Here is an 8,833-nt window from a genome sequence, read left to right as displayed (position 1 = left end):
TCAAAGGCATATTCGTTGCCGCTCGCTGCTCTTCTTTCTTCTTAGTAATATGATGTTCAAATTGTACATGATCATCACATGCATTACGACGGTATGTGTATTCATCGTCGTCTTCACCCACCAACAGCTACGGTGGCTCCAACGGCAATGGAAAGGAGATTCTCCATTTTCTGTGTCATCGTCTTGGGATTGTGTTTTGTGGTTACAGGAACAAAAATCCAGCGAGAAGCTTCGCAGGGAAAACGATGCTCGGCATTGCATCGGTCGATGCACACTGTGCGTCGGTCGATGCAGATGCGAGGACGGCGCGTAAAATCTATGGTTTTCATGCTATGTCGAGCATGTGTCGGTCGATGCAATGGGAGCATCGGTCAATGTAAGTTAGCCTTGCATCGGTCGATGCAGATCTTGCGTCAGTCGACGCAACCTCCAACTAGTGTCGGTCGATGCATGTTGGTGTCGGCCGATGCTGAGTCCTGGTTTATTATCGTTGATTGTTGATTGTTTATGGATGGTTAGAGATGACTCTATTGCTTGTGTATATAGCCCAGTATATGGGAAGATTGCCTTACTCAGTGTTTATAAAATACTCATGCATTGCAATTTACGTTTGTGGTGCAGATAAAGGCAAAGTGTGATCGTAGAATCAAGGCAATGAAGAGGAGGATGTTCTAGTGGTTTGCTTGGTTGTCTGGCTTATGTCAGGTTGCTAGAGTTGAGTCCTAGAATGTTGTTTAGGATTACTGGTTCTACGGTTGATGTTGTTTGGATTATTAGTTTATGATTTGGAATTAATATCGGTTATTGGATTATGATTGGATTATTTATTGGTATTGGTATATGTTATTTCCGCTGTTTGTTGTGTTTGTGGTTAGGTGGCTAGTGGGTATGGGACCACTAGCTGTAGTGTAGTTATTATTTATTAAAAAAAAAAACGGGTCAGGTTGTTTTAGTTTGGTATCAGAGCCCCTACGGTTCTAGGTTTGGGTTCACTTGGTTTCTATTGTTGATGTTGGGATTACATGTCTTGATTTATTATGTGAGTTACTCGATTGTGTGTGGCATGGAGTCCTAAAACATCCTCTTCGAGCCTACAGTGTGATTCTACTGTGAGTTTATGTTTCTGTGTTATGATAATTGTGTGCTTAGCCTTCTGTTCATGGTAGTGCAGATGGTTAGAGAGGATGCTGTCGCTGGTCGTGGTCGTGGTCGAGGACGCGGACGTGGTCGTGGTAGGGGCAGAGTCCCAGTGGTTAGTGACACCGAGGACCAGAGTGTGACATCAGAGGGTGTCGGTGACTCGCAGGGTGTCCAGGGGGATTCCGTGAGTGTGGCCGGAGGGAGCGGTGTTGATGCTCCAGTAGTCGGTGATGTTAGGGCCCCAGGTGCGGGTGTCCCTATGCGTGGAGTCCCGGGTGTCGACCTTGCGGGTTTGCTGGCACAGTTGATAGCGCGGTTGCCGCCAGTGGCACCGGCTCAGGCTCAGGTTGTGCCACCAGTGGTGGCGGAGGAGCGGCAGCCAGTGGCTGCGGATGTGGGGATCCATTCTCGTTATATCAACATGCTGACATAGATGGGTCGTATTCGTACCAAGTAGTTTTCGGGAGGTACAGATCCTACCGCTGCGGAGGCGTGGAGGACGAGTGTGGAACGTAACTTCCATACTCTGAGATGTCTTGAGGAGTTTTGGGTGGACATTGGAGTCCACCATTTGGCTGGTGATGCTCAGTTGTGGTGGAGTTCTGTGGCAGCCAAGAGAGTGCANTATGCGTGGAGTCCCGGGTGTCGACCTTGCGGGTTTGCTGGCACAGTTGATAGCGCGGTTGCCGCCAGTGGCACCGGCTCAGGCTCAGGTTGTGCCACCAGTGGTGGCGGAGGAGCGGCAGCCAGTGGCTGCGGATGTGGGGATCCATTCTCGTTATATCAACATGCTGACATAGATGGGTCGTATTCGTACCAAGTAGTTTTCGGGAGGTACAGATCCTACCGCTGCGGAGGCGTGGAGGACGAGTGTGGAACGTAACTTCCATACTCTGAGATGTCTTGAGGAGTTTTGGGTGGACATTGGAGTCCACCATTTGGCTGGTGATGCTCAGTTGTGGTGGAGTTCTGTGGCAGCCAAGAGAGTGCAGAGGGAGATGACTTGGACTGACTTCGTCTTGGAGTTCAACCGCAAGTATTTCCCTAGAGAGGCACTGGATAGGTTGGAGGTGCAATTCCTTCAGCTAGCCCAGGGAACTCGGTCAGTGCGGGAGCTTGACTTGGAGTTCTGTCGACTTTTGAGGTATGGGGGTGGAGTCTGAAGAGGCTCAGATCAGGAGGTTTTTGAGGGCCCTACATGATGACTTGAGGGTTCACTGTAGAGGGCGGAGTTACGCTACGCGTGCGAAACTGGTTGAGACTGCAGCAAGGATTGAGGAGGATATCCAGGCACAGTTAGTGGTGGCTAGCCCAGCTGTCCAGCCAAGCAAGGTACAACATCAGGGACGTTCTAGCAAGGGCGGAAAGTCTGCGCAGGGAACCAAGAGGAGATGGGAGGCTACACAGAGGCCGGGTGATCCGAGTTGCTTCGGGTGTGGAGGCAAGGATCACAAGGTTGCTAGCTGTCCCAAGAGGAGTGCTCAGATGGCAGCAGATCTTGTGTGCTATCATTGCAGGGAGCCATGGCACATTAGGCCCTATTGTCCCAAGTTGCAGCCGGTAGCAGTGGCAGCGTTTTAGCAGGTGCAGCTGCGAGGGGAGCAGGTGGCACGGATTGAGCAGGCGCCACGGGATTACACGACTGCAGAGACTGGTGGAACCAGTGCCGGAGCAATCACAGGTATAATTTCTGGTGTTTTGTCTTTGTGAATTCTTTGTAAGTTCAGATTTTATGTTGTCCTGTGATAAACTGTTAGGTTCTCAACACATGAGGTTTGTGTAGGGACCTTGTTGGTGGGAGGGTTTAAGTCCCATGTTATGTTTGACTCTAGAGCTACTCATAGCTTCATTACCCCGGAGTGTAGAGAGAGCACGGGTATCGTAGGAGATCCCGGAGAGCGCGCGGGATTGTTAGAGTTGTTGGAGGCAAGTTTCTGAGGGTCATTGGTCGAGCGAGGGGTATTGATATTCAGATCGCGGGAGAGTTTTGGCCTGCGGATTTGCTTATCAGCCCAGTGGAGCTTTATGACGTTATCTTGGGGATGGACTAGTTGCATTGGCATATGGTTCATCTGGATTATTCATCGGGGCAGAGTGGAGTTTGAGCGCTCAGAAGGGAAGTTGGTTTATCAGGGGATTAGACCGACTTCGGGGAGTCTCGTGATCTGGGCCATTCAGGCTGGGAAGATGNTACGCGTGCGAAACTGGTTGAGACTGCAGCAAGGATTGAGGAGGATATCCAGGCACAGTTAGTGGTGGCTAGCCCAGCTGTCCAGCCAAGCAAGGTACAACATCAGGGACGTTCTAGCAAGGGCGGAAAGTCTGCGCAGGGAACCAAGAGGAGATGGGAGGCTACACAGAGGCCGGGTGATCCGAGTTGCTTCGGGTGTGGAGGCAAGGATCACAAGGTTGCTAGCTGTCCCAAGAGGAGTGCTCAGATGGCAGCAGATCTTGTGTGCTATCATTGCAGGGAGCCATGGCACATTAGGCCCTATTGTCCCAAGTTGCAGCCGGTAGCAGTGGCAGCGTTTTAGCAGGTGCAGCTGCGAGGGGAGCAGGTGGCACGGATTGAGCAGGCGCCACGGGATTACACGACTGCAGAGACTGGTGGAACCAGTGCCGGAGCAATCACAGGTATAATTTCTGGTGTTTTGTCTTTGTGAATTCTTTGTAAGTTCAGATTTTATGTTGTCCTGTGATAAACTGTTAGGTTCTCAACACATGAGGTTTGTGTAGGGACCTTGTTGGTGGGAGGGTTTAAGTCCCATGTTATGTTTGACTCTAGAGCTACTCATAGCTTCATTACCCCGGAGTGTAGAGAGAGCACGGGTATCGTAGGAGATCCCGGAGAGCGCGCGGGATTGTTAGAGTTGTTGGAGGCAAGTTTCTGAGGGTCATTGGTCGAGCGAGGGGTATTGATATTCAGATCGCGGGAGAGTTTTGGCCTGCGGATTTGCTTATCAGCCCAGTGGAGCTTTATGACGTTATCTTGGGGATGGACTAGTTGCATTGGCATATGGTTCATCTGGATTATTCATCGGGGCAGAGTGGAGTTTGAGCGCTCAGAAGGGAAGTTGGTTTATCAGGGGATTAGACCGACTTCGGGGAGTCTCGTGATCTGGGCCATTCAGGCTGGGAAGATGATCGAGAAGGGCCGTGAGGCTTATTTGGTTACTATATCTATGTCAGAGTCAGTGGGGAAGTCTACGGTTAGCGGTATTCAGGTTGTAGATGAGTTTGAGGACGTGTTCCAGTCATTGCAGGGATTACCACCTTCTCGGTCTGATCCTTTTACGATTGAACTGGAACCAGGGACGACACTGTTATCCAAGGCTCCTTACAGGATGGCTCTAGCAGAGATGGCAGAGCTGAAGAAGCAGCTAGAGGATTTGTTCAGCAAGGGATTCATCCGTCCTAGTGTATCACTGTGGGGGGCGCCGATCTTATTCGTTAAGAAGAAGGATGGGAGTTTCCGCTTGTGTATTCATTACAGGGGTTTGAACCGGGTCACTGTGAAGAACAAGTACCCTTTTCTGAGGATGGATGAATTGTTGGATCAGTTGAGAGGTGCTACTTGGTTCTCCAAGATAGATTTGGCGTCGGGTTATCATCAGATCCTGGTAGATGAGGCAGATGTGAGGAAGACCGCTTTCACGACAAGGTATGGGCATTATGACTTTGTAGTGATGCCGTTTGGGTTGACTAACGCACCAGCTGCATTTATGAGATTGATGAACAACGTGTTCCAGGAGTTTCTGGACGTGTATGTCATCATTTTCATCGACGACATCCTGATTTATTCTAATAGTCCTGAAGAGCATTTAGTGCATTTGAAGGCAGTTCTGGAGAAGCTGCGGGAGCAGAAGTTGTTTGCTAAGCTGACCAAGTATAGTTTCTGGCAGCGTGAGATGGGTTTTCTGGGTCATATTGTGTCTGCAGATGGGGTTTCCGTAGATCCGGAGAAGATTCAGGCTATCAGCGATTGGCCTAGACTGCAGAATGCCACGGAGATCAGGAGTTTTCTTGGGTTGGCAGGGTATTACAGAAGATTTGTGCAGGGGTTTGCGAGCAGAGCACGTCCTATGACTAAGTTGACGGGGAAGGATGTTCCTTTTGTCTGGTCACAGGAGTGTGAGGAGGGCTTTGCAAGCCTGAAGGAGATGTTGACTACTGCTCCGGTGTTGGCTTTGCCTGAGCAGGGAGAACCCTATGTGGTTTATACAGATGCATCTAGAGTGGGTTTGGGATATGTGTTGATGCAGCATGGGAAGGTGATTGCCTATGCTTCGCGGCAGTTGCGAAAGCCTGAGGACAACTATCCTCCTCATGACTTGGAGATGGGTGTTGTAGTTTTTGCCCTGAAGATTTGGAGATCNCGTAGATCCGGAGAAGATTCAGGCTATCAGCGATTGGCCTAGACTGCAGAATGCCACGGAGATCAGGAGTTTTCTTGGGTTGGCAGGGTATTACAGAAGATTTGTGCAGGGGTTTGCGAGCAGAGCACGTCCTATGACTAAGTTGACGGGGAAGGATGTTCCTTTTGTCTGGTCACAGGAGTGTGAGGAGGGCTTTGCAAGCCTGAAGGAGATGTTGACTACTGCTCCGGTGTTGGCTTTGCCTGAGCAGGGAGAACCCTATGTGGTTTATACAGATGCATCTAGAGTGGGTTTGGGATGTGTGTTGATGCAGCATGGGAAGGTGATTGCCTATGCTTTGCGGCAGTTGCGGAAGCATGAGGACAACTATCCTACTCATGACTTGGAGATGGGTGCTGTAGTTTTTGCCCTGAAGATTTGGAGATCTTATCTTTATGGTGCAAAGGTACAGGTGTTTACAGATCATAAGAGCCTGAAGTATATATTCACTCAGCCCGAGCTGAACTTGAGGCAGAGGCGGTGGATGGAGCTGGTGGCGGATTATGATCTGGAGATAGCCTACCATCCTGGTAAGGCTAACTTGGTTGCAGATGCTTTGAGTCGGAAGCGTGCGGCTTCGTCTCAGGAGCAAGATATGGAGTCTCTGGTAGGGGATATCAGTGCGTTGAGCTTGTGTGCGTATCAGATTTCAGCTAATAATACTATTCTGGTGCATGGGCGGATCTGTGTGCCTAAGGATGATGAGTTGAGGCAGGAGATTTTGAGTGAGGCTCATGCGAGCATGTGCTCTATTCATCCAGGAGCGACTAAGATGTACCGTGATCTCAAGAGGTATTATCACTAGGTCGGGATGAAGAAGGACGTGGCTAGTTTGGTTGCGAGGTGCGATGTGTGTCAGCTAGTGAAGGCTGAGCATCAAATACCAGATGGTTTGCTGAAGAGTCTTCCCATTCCAGAGTGGAAGTGGGATATGATTACTATGGACTTCGTGGTTGGTTTGCCAGTGTCCATGATGTTTGATGCTATCTGGGTTATTGTGGACCGGTTGACTAAGTCGGCACATTTTCTGGCCATTAAGAAGACTGATGGAGCAGCGGTCTTGGCTAAGAAGTATGTGAAGGAGATAGTCAGGTTGCATGGGGTGCCAACGAGCATTGTGTCTGATAGGGATTCCAAGTTCACTACGGTGTTCTAGAGGGCATTTCAGGCAGAGATGGGCACTAAGGTTCATATGAGTACAACCTATCATCCCCAAACAGATGGACAGTCAGAGAGGACGATCCAGACGTTGGAGGATTTGCTGAGGATGTGTGTGCTGGATTGGGGTGGCCATTGGGCAGATCATTTGAGCTTGGTAGAGTTTGCTTACAACACCAGTTACCAGGCGAGTATTGGCATGGCTCCTTATGAGGCTTTGTATGGGAGGCCGTGTCGTACACCGTTATGCTGGACTCAGGTGGGGGGAGAGAAGCATGTACGGGCAGATTTTGTTCAGGAGACTTCGGAGAAGATTCGGGTTCTCAAGCTGAACATGAAGGAAGCTCAGGATCGGCAGAGGAGTTATGCCGATAGGAGGAGGAGAGACCTTGAGTTTTAGGTTGGAGATAGGGTGTACCTCAAGATAGCCATGTTGCAGGGTCCGAATAGGTCATTGACTGAGACCAAGTTGAGTCCGAGGTATATGGGTCCGTTCAGAGTGATTGAGCGAGTTGGACCAGTGGCATATAGACTGGAGTTACCTGAGGTTATGCGTGCATTCCATAAGGTTTTCCATGTGTCTATGTTGCGGAAGTATCTCCGCGAGGATGATCAGTTGTTGGCTAAGATTCCTAAGGATCTTCAGCCTAACATGACTTTGGAGGCGAGACTAGTGAGGGTTCTCGGGAGGAGGATCAAGGAACTTCAGAAGAAGAAGATTCCTTTGATGAGAGTCCTATGGGACTGTGATGGTGTGGAGGAGCAGACTTGGAAGCCTGAGGCGAGAATGAAGGCAAGATTTAAGAAGTGGTATGAGAATCAAGCCGCGACTTGAGCTTGCCTAGCCTGGTCCCATCTGTAATCCATTGCTGGAGCGGGAGTGGAGTATTCCAGCCCATCTCTCTTGTTTACTTGGTCGCTTGGGGTGGTTGGTTGTGCGACTAAGTAACAAGATGAGGTGGCGTTTGGGGTACAAAGTTTCCGCGAGGCAGTGCGTTGGAGGAAAGGTTCCTGTCTTAGAACTTTCTATAAGTGGAAAGTTTCCAGAAGTGGAAAGTGCTAAAAATGGAAAGTTTTATGTGAGTTAGAATTTGTCCATTTTTAGTGGCGGAGAGCCTTGGACAGGGCTTGTGTGGATTTTGTGGCGGGCTGTTTAGCCATTATGTGGCCTTTGTGTCGAGCTGTTTAGCCATTGTGTGGCCTTTGTGGCGCGCTGTGTAGCCATTGTGTGGCCTTTGTGGCGGACTGTTTAGCTATTGTGTGGCCTTTGTGGCGGGCTGTTTAGCCATTGTGTGGCCTTTGTGGCGGGTTGTTTACCCTTTGTGGCGGGCTGTTTAGCCAGAGTGTGGCCTTTGTGGCGGGCTGTTTAGCCAGAGTGCCTGTTGAGGCGGTCCTTCGGGACAGATGGTCTTTGTGACGGTCCTTCGGGACGAGTGGCCTTGGTGGCGGTTATTTTTAGGACATTTGTTTGGCCTTGGTGGCGGTCCTGTTTGGGACATTTGCTGGTCTTTGTGACGGTCCTTTGGAACGAGTGGCCTTGATGGCGGTCCTTTTTAGGACATTTTTTTGGCCTTGGTGGGGGTCATGTTTAGGAAATTTGTTTAGCCTTTGTGGCGGTCCTGTTTAGGACATGTGTTTGGCCTTTATGGCGGCCCGTTGGGCAGTGGGATGATCCTTGTGTGGTCATGAGGTATCCTAGTGAGGGGATATGTGGTTGGTAGGGCATTGTGTTGTCTTACGCGAGCCACGGAAAGGAAACCTGGATAGGGATAGGACTCAGACGTGTTTAGAATTGTTTGCTCGTGACTCTTGGAGAACTTAGGTTCTCCTAGTACCGTCATATTCTAAGACTTTGTGGCTTGGGAGTATGGCTGGTATATCGACTTCGGATGACGAACTGGGGGCGCGCTGTAGGGTGGCAACCCGAGAGACGAGTATTGGACTTCCTTATATATTTTATGGCATGTGGGCTTAGGCCCGATGAGGAGCCAATATTATTGCATGCAGGCTTCGGTCTGATGAGGAGCCAATAAAAACTCAAGATTTAGGCTTGTGAGTAAAAGGAAAGTCCAAAAGTCGAGAGCAAATAATGCCTGGAGCGTGAGTCTATCGCCTGGAGG

This window comes from Camelina sativa, chromosome 16 (genome assembly GCF_000633955.1).
Source record: "Camelina sativa cultivar DH55 chromosome 16, Cs, whole genome shotgun sequence".
NCBI lineage: Eukaryota > Viridiplantae > Streptophyta > Magnoliopsida > Brassicales > Brassicaceae > Camelina > Camelina sativa.
Note: the sequence above shows the minus strand (reverse complement) of the source record.